Here is a 13,352-nt window from a genome sequence, read left to right as displayed (position 1 = left end):
TTGTGGACAAGGATTACTGCTGTGGGGCTTTGGGGTATGCTGAGGCCAACGACGTTCCATCTTTGGGGAGGGGGTGCAGCGGCATGGTTAAAGCCATCAGTGTCCTGAGCAGACTAAGTTCTGGTGTGGATATTTAGTAACTGTGTGACCTTGAGCGAGTTACTTAACCTTTCTGAGCCTCTGTACCCTCATCATAAACCAGAGAGAGTACCCTTTTCAGCAGGTTGTGAGGACTCAGTAAGATAATACATATCACACGCTTGTCACAGGGCTGGCATAAAGCAAATTTTCTAGTGTTTCAGCACACACATGTGAACTCCCTGGATCGCAGTGGTTCCTTTTTGTTCTATCTGAAGTTAACTCACATCTGTCTTACTCCATTTTTTGGAAAGAGAATCCAATAAGGAATTTTTGATCTGGGGATGTGGCAAACATGTACTCTACTCTTAGAAATTGTTTAAACCACTTTGTTTCAATGCTGTCTTTTCAATTGTTTGGTTGGTTCCCGGGCTTTAAGGAGATTCTTCCCTCCTCCAGACTTACCTCCTCCAGACTTACCTCTTTCGACCATAATAATTCCTAGCTACTGTTTATAAAATTACTACTATATGTTAGCCTCTTACCTGGCTTCTCTCTAATCTTCACCTCCACCCTTTGAAGTTGGTGCTATTATATCCAAATTGCAGATGAGGGCACTGAGGCTCTGAGAGATTGAGTAACTTGTGTGATGGTTGAAGATTATTGAAGACTGGAAGATGGAGGAATACACTTGTGTGACCTGCAGTTTTCTGGATGTGAGATTATGTCTGGGGGGACTCTAGCACTTGGGATTTACAACTGTCAGGGACCTGAGTGGCCATCCAACCCCTTTTTGACCAGCAGGAGAAACTGGTGAGCAAAGAAGTCATAGGACTTGACCTAAGTCAGTGTAGGAGTCCAGGGCTAAGATTTGAACCTAGGTTTCCTGACTCTTGTTTGATGTTCTTATAATCATATCATATAGGCTTGAACCCCTGACCCTTAGCATCATAGTCTCTGGTATCAGGACACCTGCTAAGTTGCAAATGGCCTGAAAATAATTAATGGTCTACTTCATGATTGGAACTGAAGGTTCTGGAAGAAAAGTACTTGCATTTGAATCCCAGCTCTGCCATTTACCAGCTCTGTGACTTTGGGCAAGTGAACTCCTTGTACCTCAGTTTCTCCCTTTATAGAAGGACCCACCTCATTGGATTGTTGTGAGGATCACCTGAGATATGTCACGTAAAGTCAAAGCACAGTGCCTGGCAGAAAGCAAACTCTCAGTGAGCATTAGCTAAGGTCGTCATTTGTTGAGTTCCTGGCACTTGGCAGGCATTTTTCAGCACTGGGGCTAGAGCCCTGAACAAAAGAGTCATGAGTTTTGCCCTTATGGAGCTTGTAGTCAAGTGGGAGAAACAGATGTTAGAGAATAATGAAGCTTATGATTTGTTCCTTAAATCTAGTTCCATTTATTTATAGGGCACCGTTTAGAAGTTGCTACAGTGTATCTTTCTCTTTAGTTTTGATTTTTATAAATGTGTGACCTCAGCATCAGTATTTTGCACCAGAAGGTTGGCCTGGGGTACAGAGAGCCCTCAGTCCCTCAGCCCCTGGTGCTCAGCACCACATGCCAGCAACCATCTGTGTGTTGCATCCAGAACAGAACTGGCTCTGGTCCCTCCACTTGGACGTAAGCAGCCTACCCGAAGGGCGGAAAGGAATGACTAGGGAAAACCCATGAGGCAGTAAGACTCGGTCACTGAAGGAACAGACAGCTCTCCTAGTCATAACAGGCCTCTAGGAAGAGGACACAGTAGGAACCAAATGTTGTCATACAGATAACACAAGCACCATGTGGCCCAGTACCTATTTTTAAGTAACAGTGGTATATTTCAGGCCTGTTCCATCCCGTGTATAATGTAGCTGCATTTCCTTTTCGATGTTTTTTTGCTCATAGTTGATCTTACCGCTGTTTAGATCTTGCTTTCTTGGCCGTTTGATATTAAAGGAATCTGTATTCCTCGTTGCATTTCCTGGCAAATGAGGACATCAAGCTGAATTTTCTGATGAGCCCGTATAAAATATTACCGTACTGAACTAACCCAAAATGTGGGCTGCCTACAGCAAACATGCTGATTTTAGATAAGGATGCTTTCATCAGTAGATGATAATATCAGTTTTATTTTCTTTCCGGAAATAAAATAACATAAAACTGAGGCAGTACTTCATGGACACTTCAGTCTTTGGGTTTTGATAGAATCACAGAAGGTAAGCATCTGTGTTTAAATCACCTTATTTTACAGTTCAAGAAACTGGGTCTTAGTGAGTTTAATTGACTTGTCCAAGGTCACACAGCAAATTTAGAGGTAGAACCAGGATTGGACCCCACATCTTCAAATTTAGGTCAGTTCACTTTTTCCTGTGCCACTGCTTTTTTATGTATGCACAATGGTTAAATCAATAGTTGAAATCTATGGATTTAAATGAGAGAATGATTAACCTCTCTAGAAGCAAGAAGGGTGGAAAGATCCCCAAATCCCATCTTTTCCTTTAAAAAAAAAAATTTATTTATCTATTTATTAGAGAGAGAGAGAGAGAGAGCACAAGCAAGGGGAGGGGCAGAGGGAGAGGGAGAAGCAGACTCCCTGCTGAGCAGGGAGCCTGAGATCATGACCTAAGCTGAAGGCAGACACTTAACCGACTGAGCCACCCAGGTGGCCCCCCACCCATCTTTTCCTTTCTAATTCATTAAGAAAAAAGAGAGTAGGAAAGGTTAATAACAATATGGATTATGTGCTTACCTTGTGCCTAGAACGCTGACATACACATTATCTTATTAAACTATTCAGATATTTTATCTCATTAAAGCCTTGAAACTCTCATAGCGTCATTTTACAGATGATTACACAGAGGTTTGGTATGGTTAAATAAATTGTCCAAAGTCATATAGTTAGCAAGTGGAAAACTTGGTGCTTGCATCTAGGCTTCTTATTCTAGAGCTTGCATTTTCCTATGTTCTATGGGGAACTGAAGGATGAGGTGTTCAATATTCCATAAAGTTGTACTGCAGAGCCAGGGTAGAAGGGAAATTTCCTGTTCTTCAAAAATTAACATCACAAGGTAATGTGTGTATAATTATTTTTCAGTTTACTGGCGCAGTCTGTAGGTATCTTTTTTTTCTTCACTTTGTAACTGTGCACCTTTCATATTAAAAGTTTCTCTAGGGAATGGAAATTAATTTGGGAGGCTCCACAGATGCTTGGCCTCCTCTGGACAGGTAGGAGGGAGGGCGCTGGCCTCTCTCTGCTGAGCTCGTAAACTGAAGTGTCTAAATTCAGGAGTGATGCCAGGTGGGGTGGGGGCGAGGAAGGGAGGAAAGGGATGTGGTGTTTGGAGCCCATAACTCAGGAAACGTGATGGCACCTAATTTCAGAGTGGCATGAGGCAAGCGCTTAGGAAAAGAATAATGAGCTATTGTTATGGGCTTTTTTTCTTTAATGGGTGGGTTGTTTTTATAAAGTTTTATGAACAGGAAACTGAAGCAAAATGCTGATGCCTTTGGTTTTTGAGCCCGGCCAGCATCATTTTCATTTTTATTTTTGAGTGTTGGTGACAGGCACTTCCTTTAACACTTCTGGGGGTAAAGTGTAACAAGACACCCCAAACCACATTTTATAACAGCAGAATCCAAAAGAAGAGTTGTAGTTTCAGATCTTCTCGATAACAGCATGGGACAGAATAAGATCCCTCCCGACTCAGAGAGAAAGATACCTCTTTCAGAAGCCAAGGTAGTCTGCAGAAAGTTCTCCCTTTAAAAAACTCTAGAAAATTTGCCCAGCATGTGGAAAATCTCTCACATGCATTGAAATGGGTCTCACTGTGGCAAAAAAAATACTGATCAAATTCCCCTCCTTCCCTCGATCATAGAAACCCAGCCTATCCAGCCATTGCATCCCCTGAAATATGACCTCATCTTAAAGAATGTGGTCCTATCTATTGTGCATTTTGAATGCACTGGACCAATGTTTCAGGCACCTGGCTGCCAACTTCAGAGATGTTAAAATCTGTTTTGTTCCTGCAGGGCGTTTATTCATTGCTTACCTTGTAAAAGTTATGTCTTATTGCATTTTCCTGGCACCAGAACAATCCTTGTACCTACCCATTGCGTTTGGCTTTTCTGAGCCTGCAGACAGTGCTGGGTTATTAAAGTGCAAGGAGGAAGCCACATGATGTTGGCTTTACAATTTTAATTCTCTCTTACCTTCCTCCCTCCCTCCCTCCCTCTCTGCCTCCCACTCCCTGACAGATGAATTTTTGTTTCCCGTGTACTGTGTCTAAACTAGAATGAGCTCTCAAAGCATCTCTTGTAAGACTCCAGGTGAGGACGCTCAGACGGGGAGGGTGGCACCCTCCCTTGATGGAGCAGCCAGCAGAGAAAGTTCCTTCTTCTCCCATTGGCTTCCTTGGAGAAAAAGTCCTTGAGTCCGTACTTTCACATCAGCCTGAGAACTTTAGATGAGCACCATGTTTAATCTTGCAGAAACACCAGGCAAAAGCCTGCCCTCCCCCTTCAAAGTCAGCCCCTCAGGAGAGGCCCAACTCAAGAGAACGACGTTTCAATATAAATAACATGAGGTATGAGCGCGGCAAGTTGAAAAGAAAAAATGTATATAGGGAGTTTAACCTGGAATCAAAAACCTAGAGAAGGAAAAGGAAGAAAGTGCCTCTGGAGGGCAAGAAAAGGACGGAGGAGCATGTTACAAGGCATCTCTGAAAGCAAGCTCTTTGATGTCCTTTGTCACTAGTTTCAGTCTCCCTGGCAAGTCCACCTGGTTCCGGAATTAGTGTAAATTGCCAGGTCTGTGTAAAACCTGGAGGGAACTGAGAGCTGTCAGTAATATCCAAAAGGGCCTCATAGCCTTATACTGCAGGAACATTTCTCTCAAAGTGGTTTTAGTGCATTTTGGATTCTTCAAGAAGCATGTCTACCCATGTCTGCTAAAAAAAAAATTTTCTTAAGATTTTATTTATTTATTTGAGAGAGAGAGAGAGAGAGACAGATAGAGCAAGAGCAGAGGGAAGGAGGCAGAGGGAGAGGGAGAAGCAGACGCCCCACTGAGCGGGGAGCCCGACGCGGGGCTCGATCCCGGTACCCTAGGATCATGACCTGAGCTGAAGGCAGATACTTAACTGACTGAGCCACCACCCAGGTGCCCCCCCCATCACAGAAACTTTAAATATTTTATGTTCCTTTACTGCAAACATTCTTTTCTGGATTCATCTCTTCCATGACATGTTCTTTGATTAGTCCCACTTCGATTTAATGTTCATTTTAACCAATGTGGATCCTTCTACCATATGCCAGCATGATAGAAGGAGCTGGAGCCCCTGTGGTGAGCGAGACAAATATGGCCCCTGTGCCTTTGTAGCTCCCTGTCAGGTGGTGGTGGCACCTCAAATCAGTCATTATAAGCTGGATGGGTGTTGGGGAAAGAGAGGTCTTCAGTGCTGGGGTGGGGTTTGCACAAAGCAAGGGTTCCCCTAGCCTGGGGATCAAGAACAGCCTTGAGTGAGAGGAATTATTTGGTAGGAAGCCATCTGATAGTTGTTCTTGTCATGTCAAAGAACTAAATGATCATGCAGCAATAAAGGTTGGTAAACTAGAAGCCTGTACTTTTGTGCAGCTTTCTGTGGCCAAGTTTGGTTCAGTCAGAAGAGTGAGCCCATGAGACCTGAGTTGCTGAGCTTGGTTTTGGATGTGAGGTGGAAAAAATTCAAACAGAGCAGAACTCACCTCCCACTTAACCAAAGCACCCAGTGAACCTACACCCTCTGTCCCCTCTGTAGTGTTGTCAGACGCCCATGACAATGAGGAACACTTTTAGCTCATGGGCTGCCCTCTAGCACACACCAACCGACTTCTGCTCCCACCACATGAGTGAGACACATGCTTCCAAGGAGTCCCCAAGTCTGCTTCTGCTCATTGAACTCATTCTCTAATTAAGGTCTTCTACACACACCACTCACCTCTCTGCACCCCGCACCCCCCAGCCCCAGATCTCTTTCAAGTAAACATCTCAAGCCAACTGCCCTCCTCCCATTCTCTATTGCTACAGCTAATTTTTTAAAAACTTAAATGCAGTCATGTCCCCTGGCTATGAAGATAAGCATGTTTTTTTTTTTTTTTTAATTTTTTTTATTGTTATGTTAATCCCCATACATTACATCATTAGTTTTAGATATAGTGTTCCATGATTCATTGTTTGTGCATAACACCCAGTGCTCCATGCAGAACGTGCCCTCCTCAATACCCATCACCAGGCTAACCCATCCTCCCAACCCCCTCCCCTCTAGAACCCTCAGTTTGTTTTTCAGAGTCCATCGTCTCTCATGGTTCTTCTCCCCCTCCGATTTCCCCCCCTTCATTCTTCCCCTCCTGCTACATTCTTCTTCTTCTTTTTTTCTTTCTTAACATATATTGCATTATTTGTTTCAGAGGTACAGATCTGAGATTCAACAGTCTTGCACAATTCACAGCGCTTACCAGAACACATACCCTCCCCAGTGTCCATCACCCAGTCATTCCATCCCTCCCATCCCACCCCCCACTCCAGCAACCCTCAGTTTGTTTCCTGAGATTAAGAATTCCTCATATCAGTGAGGTCATATGATACATGTCTTTCTCTGTTTGACTTATTTTGCTCAGCATAATACCCTCCAGTTCCATCCACGTCGTTGCAAATGGCAAGATCTTATTCCTTTTGATGGCTGCATAATATTCCATTGTATATATATACCACATCTTCTTTATCCATTCATCTGTTGATGGACATCTTGGCTCTTTCCACAGTTTGGCTATTGTGGACATTGCTGCTATAAACATCGGGGTGCACGTAGCCTTTCGGGTCCCTACTTTTGTATCTTTGGGGTAAATACCCAGTAGTGCAATTAAGATAAGCATGTTTTTAATTGAAACTCTGGATACCAGATTGTAAATCAAGTTCTAAGAGCCAGAACATGTCTCCTGGTGGGTGGCTTAGCTGGTAGTTTACTTGGAGTGTGGACTTGCATATTTTTCATTGTATCCCTGATGCACCCGTATGTACAGAGCAGGCTATCCAACATATAATAGTTCCTCAGTACTGGATGAGCAAATAAGCAGCTCTCCATGCCCACTCTGGATTTTGCTGCTATAACCATTGGGCTAATTACCCCTGGGCACCTCTGGCCCGAGAAACTGTGGTTCAGAATATTCCCGGAATGGGAGAGGTGGGCAGGTTCATTTGGGGCTGGTTGATAATTCTAACTCACAACACCATGCTACTCAAACAAATGTTCTTTGAGGGTGTTTGTCAAAAATTCAAATTCCTAGAGTCCAATTCAGCAATCCCAAAGTGGGGTCCAGAGGTGTGGATTTGATAAGCTTCTCAGTTGGTTTCACTACAGGTGGTCTCTGGAATTATTGTCCCTGAATTCCCAGAAGTCATGTTTCTATAAATATGTAGGTTTTCAAATCCCAGCCGGATTATATGAATACTGCTATCATTGAAATGCACATTTCCCCCACATTTTAATTTTTCTAGAATTGGGATGTATCTTATAATTGATCACATGTTATAATTCAATTGGCAACATTTTTTTCTTTCTTGGTAATACATAAAATAATAGCACATATTACAGTCTTCAGCATCTTAGGCTTGAGGAAATAGGATACTTTGATTGCTGAGTTTATAGTTGATGAAAGAGAAAACACTTCTATTATCCAAAGCTAGAATTTACATAATTTAGATTTGAATTCCTCCATGTAATGGTTAGTGTAGAAAACCTATATAATATAACATTAGCTGTAGTCTGGGGGGAATAAATATTATTCGAACTTATTGAATTCTTGGTCAAAAGATATGAAATACTCTCAAACAAATGCAGGCTCTCCATAAAGTTCAAAGACCTTCTAGTAGTATACAGAAAGTGTTCTAGAGGCTGGCTTATATTCTATAAGCAAAACAAACCTGCTGATAGTAATCAGCTCAAATTGGAGAAAGTCAGGACTCTTACTGCAAAATCTTGAGTGAAGGCAGGTTTCCAGTCGTACACACTGTGTAGCCAGAAATACCATGTATCAGAAAGACAGTAAATCGAATCCTCTGGGGTTTTTATTTCATCACTGAGTTTGAATTTCTGCCCCCCAAAACAATTAAATAGGGCGGAAAAGGTTTTCCTGGAAAAGACCAAACTTTGAAACATTTCTTTTTCCTCCCCAATTTCTTTTTAAAGTATTACCTTTCGTTGAAACTTTCATTTTCACTGGCCTTTTGAAGTACATTTTCATATCTGAAGAGTTTAAGATAGTTTTCTGTCCCCCGCCCTTTATTCCTGTACTTTTTGTTCTCTTGTCCTTTTGTGTTTTATGAAATCTGTTATTCTGTTAAGGGTCAGGTTTGGACAACAGGGAAAGATTCTAGGCATGTCAATAATTCTGAGGCTACCTGGCACACTGAAGCATTTTTTTCTTTCCCCCACCATGCCCAGACTGACATTTGACATCAATCAATGGCCAAGGTCTGAAGAAAGAATATCCTTGAGGTCAAAACCGATGGGTTATCCTGGCTCTGACGCTATATTTTAGTTCTGCTCTCTGTGTAATGCAGGGTTCCTCAATAGCAGCATTATTGACATTTTGAACCTGTTAATTCTTTGCTGTGGGAGCTGTCCTGTGCCTTATAGGATGTCTGCCAGTATCCTGGGCCTCTATCCATTAGATGCCACTAGGACCCTCCCCCAGTGACAATAAAAAATGTATCCAGACATTGCCAAATGTCACGGGGGGGGGGACACAAAATTGCCCCCAGTTGAGGATCACTGCTGTAATGAACTAGAGACTAGGGAATGTACCTGTCTGTGGTATATCAGGGCAAAACAAATATCCATTTTTTTAAACATAAAGTCTTGATTATTTTTGCATTATAGCTAGTAATCCACAGGATTAGCTCAATCCTGGGAGAAAGAGAAAGATTCTATCACTTAACCGGTTTTTCAAACTTGTTTCAAAAACTGAGATCTTTAAGTGAACGCATGAATGAAGTCTTCCAGCTTTAGAATATCCAGGGATATATTTTCATAAATCTAGCCGGGAGCCAGTGGACATAACCCCAGGCAGTGGGGAGAGTAGTAATCCTGGTAATAATATCTAAAATCATGTCAGTGTTTCATTGTGCCATTTTTACCCATCTGGCAGGAAACCACAGTCCTGATCTCTCAGAATTCACTGCCAGAACTTTTTCAGGCTTTTGACTCCCCTCTCCCATCAAGACTGAAGTGGCAGAGAGGAGAGGGAGCTCGATCATTAACTGGAAATGTTGCCCAAATGAAAGGGGAGGGGAGAGGTGTTGGTACACATGTGTATCCAACATGTACCTACACGACTGTGTGAGATTAGCAGGGGTAGAAGGGATAGCTCCAGATGCCAAGGAAGCAGATGGAGGTGCACGTGTTTGAAGGCTGGGCTTTAGGGGATTGTCTACTGTCACCTGAGCTCCTTCTGCAAATGCACACCTCGCTGCTGAGGTTATAGTTGAAAGGCCATGTATTAAAGTCAACCATATTTCTTGAGCTGATGTGTATTACACACCTTCCTGGCATAGAGGTTCAGGAATAGGTAGAAAAGAAAGGGAAGAAATGTAGCTAATTGAACACCTGCTCTGTAATAAACACTCTTTCATATTTGATGGGTGGATGGATGGATGGATGGTTGGATGAATGAACAAATGAATGCACCTTTAAGAAAAAAAAGAACTCACTAACTCTGATGTTAAGTATAATGGTAACAGAGCAAGGCATCATCCTGTTGGCTGAAAAGATTGCCACAACCACTTTAACTTCTGAAGTTTTAGCCTCATGCTGGGCCTGTTCTGCTCACTGCCACAGCAGTGGGATTTGAGGAGATGATTGATGGTCTCTCAGCCATGTCTGGCTGTCTACTCTTCTGAAAGGAGCTTATAACCAGTGGTGGGCTTGTGTGTGGAGGCCCACCATTCCACCAGCAGCACAAATGAGCCCCGCTCGGCGCAGGCGAGAATGCAGGCCCTGCTCTTGGCACCGTTCCTGGAAACGCAGAACAGGCTTCTTTATTCCAGTCTCCAGGCTTCTGGCTAGCAAGGAACACTGCCCGGCTGTGAAGCATTTTATAGGATTATAACGGGTTGTGCTGAAGGCAAGTTCTGAAAGGCACTTTGTGCCATTGCTTTGAGTGAAGCTGACTGTTAGGGCAGTGTTGTTCCTAAGCTCATAAACACACACACAGACAGGATGGGGGAACGCCGGGCTCCTGGGGCCCACTCAGCTGGGCAGCTTTGCAGAGTTGGACTGGCTTCCCTCACTTGTAACACCAGCCTCGGGGGGTGTGCTTGGGAACCCTCGTGTAGAGCAGCCTGCTTCCTGACAAAGTCTTTGGTCGCAGACACCTCTGGTTGGAATCCAGGCAGAATATCCAAACCCTGAATCTGTTAATGTTGGAGCAGCGCATGACACATGGCAGAGGTTCTGAAGTCAGGGCACAAGGTGGAGACTGCATGGGGTCAAAAATACCCTTGAAATCCTCTAAATGTCTCAAGGACCACATACATGGCTTATGTATACCCCAAATTGCCTGGCTTCAGTTTACAGGCCTTATTGTACCAAAAATATATCTTTAAACACCAGAACCCTATTTATGGGGGTCAGACATTCATGCTATGAGAAGCTGAGAATCATCAGACCACCCAAGGGAACTCCAGATTCCCATCTTTCCTTCCACACTCTTCTTAGGGCTTATGCTTTTTTTTTTCCCCCCAGCACTGTTTAAATGGTTACTCATCATTAGCAATCTCTCTCTCTCTCTCTTTTTCTCCCTCTGGCTAGCATGTATAGCAGAAAACACAGAAGTTTCCTGCACATGTGTTATATGCCATGTATATTGATTGATTTTTATTGTTCCAAATCTTTTGAGGAGGGGCAAAAAAAAATGTTATTAAGAGAAAGTAGATATGGCAGCCTTCTCATCAACCAATATGACTATTCTTTGCTCCACAATAGTTGTACTCAAACTTGAGGTTGAAGTCCCCTCTTTTCCATAGGGTTTATTTATTACCACACTGGGCTTATGGTACATCAGACTTCCTGCCCAGCCCTGAGGATCCCACAGAGAGAAGACCAGTCATAGTTTGCTAGGGTCATTCTTTTCTTCACCTAGTGCTGGAAGTACACTTCCCAACTGGAGGATAAGGCCCAGTGTGCTCCACCAGGGATCTAAGCCTGTCCCCAAAGGGGCTGTTGCTAGCCTGAGTCATCTAGTTGAGATGGTGGGCCTATGGGGGCCAGAAGAGCAGGAAGAAGGGAATGAGGAGCAGCTCCACGTGATTCAGCTCATATCCTCGGCAGCCAGGGGAACCCTGAATGAGGCGTGTCACTGCCTTTCCTGGCCCTCCTTTGGCAGCAGAATTAATCAAGGGCTGCTTTAGTTGGCTGCCCTTGGAGATAAGTTTCCCTTCATATCCCCACCAAGCTTGGTCAAGCTTACAGGGAGCATCTATGTAAGCTCCCCATCAGCACAGCTTGGGTTAAAAAAATAAAGTTGTGTTTGGGACTACGAGTAGGAAAAATCAGTGGTCCAGAGGCATCTTTCTCATCCCAAACATCTTCAATCACCTCCTGCCCACTGCTTTAGGGTATATATATTATATATATGTTCTATATATATAATATATATAAATATATAAATATATAAATAAATAGGGTGTGTGTGTATATAAAAATATATATATAAAGATTTATTTATTTATTTGAGGGGAGCAGGGGCAAAGGGAAGGGAGAGCAAATCCTCGAGCTGACTCCCCGTTGAGCATGGAGTCCGACTCAGGACTTGATCATGACCTGAGCCGAAATCAAGAGCCAGATGCTTAACCGACTGAGCCACCCAGGTGCTCCAGGGTATATATATATGAGGGGAAAAAAACTCAGGTGCTTTCTTCAATTTCAACTGGAACCCACTAATTCAAAAGTTTCCTTTACATGTGTGGCAAAAACAGGGTTAGCAAAACTGGCCAGATAGATTCTCCCTTTTCTTAAAGCAGTTTGTGGACTAGCTGGACAGGAAAGTAGGTGAATTTAGTGCTAGGGTGTGGGTTTGGTACCTGGGATGGAAGAGCCATGTATCATGCATGATGTTTCCTGCCTGGAAAGTGGAAACTGGATTCTGGCCTTAGCTGGAAGCAGAGAATACTGAAACAGGGTCTAGATATTTCCATTCCCATTACCTCCTATACACCTAAGAAGTCAAAGCAAAAGACATCATCTCTCCAGACCACCACCTGCTGTGGTCATGACTTTGATAGGAGGGAGGAAAAGTTCAACAGTGCAGTCCACAAAATAACTTTTGAGACAATGATCATTTTAATATTTTAAAAAATTAACTTCTAATTTATCAAGTAACACATATATTTTTGTCATAAAAATTTTAAGATGGGTGGCTCAGTCGTTAAGCGTCTGCCTTCGGCTCAGGTCATGATCCCAGGGTCCTGGGATCGAGTCCCGCATCAGGCTCCCTGCTCGGTGGGAAGCCTGCTTCTCTCTCTCCCTCTGTCTCTGCTTGTGTGCTCTCTCTCTCCTTCTCTGTCAAATAAATAAATAATAAAAAAAACTTTAAAAAAAATTTTTTTAAGAACAATAGCTGTAAATTTAAAGTTTCCTTTGCTACTTTTAATCCTTTAATCCCAGGTGTACATTCTGGCACTGATTGCCTCCCCTTAGCCCCAAAGGTACTCATAAGTTTGCTGTGCATCATTCTGGATGGTTTTCAATGGTATTTACTTACATGTTGCTATAGAAAATACACGGTATTAATTAGCTATGTTTTCAACATAAATGGTATGAGACTGTGCTTACTCTGCAATTATTCTTTAACTGAATTTAATGCATTGGAGATCTTTCCATGCCGCAGCCCTAGACCCCTTCTTTTTGATTGCTGTTGAGTGGGGTTCTATAAGGAGGAAAATGTATTTAAGCACTCCCTGTTAATAAACATTACAGTTGTTTCCAGTTTGGGGTTTGTTTGTCCCAGACTGGGCTGCAGCAAATGATCTTAGAATTGCCTATCAGACATTTACAATGTATTTCTCCAATAGGAGTTGGTACAGCCAGCCGGCTCAGGCCGCACAGCTTGACAGACCCTGTCAGATTGCCCTTCTGAGTGGCTGGCTGCCTCTAACCAGCCTCTTCATATTTAAAAATGGGTGCAGAGGAAGGCGCTCAAAGGAAGTCTCTGGAACTGGTGGAAATATATTTCCTGATTATAGAAG

General features: G+C 43.0%; 1 protein-coding gene across 2 annotated transcripts in view; it reads left to right on the top strand.

The window, feature by feature from the left end:
* ARHGEF3 (Rho guanine nucleotide exchange factor 3) overlaps nucleotides 1-13,352 on the top strand; it is a 293,559-nt gene that overhangs the window by 208,681 nt on the left and 71,526 nt on the right. The gene's annotated exons all lie outside the window — the stretch shown is intronic.

Source organism: Phoca vitulina, unplaced genomic scaffold (assembly GCF_004348235.1).
Source record: "Phoca vitulina isolate PV1807 unplaced genomic scaffold, GSC_HSeal_1.0 scaffold13, whole genome shotgun sequence".
Taxonomy (NCBI): Eukaryota; Metazoa; Chordata; class Mammalia; order Carnivora; family Phocidae; genus Phoca; species Phoca vitulina.
The sequence above is the reverse complement of the archived record's forward strand: the minus strand, read 5'-3'. Positions and strand labels throughout refer to the sequence as shown.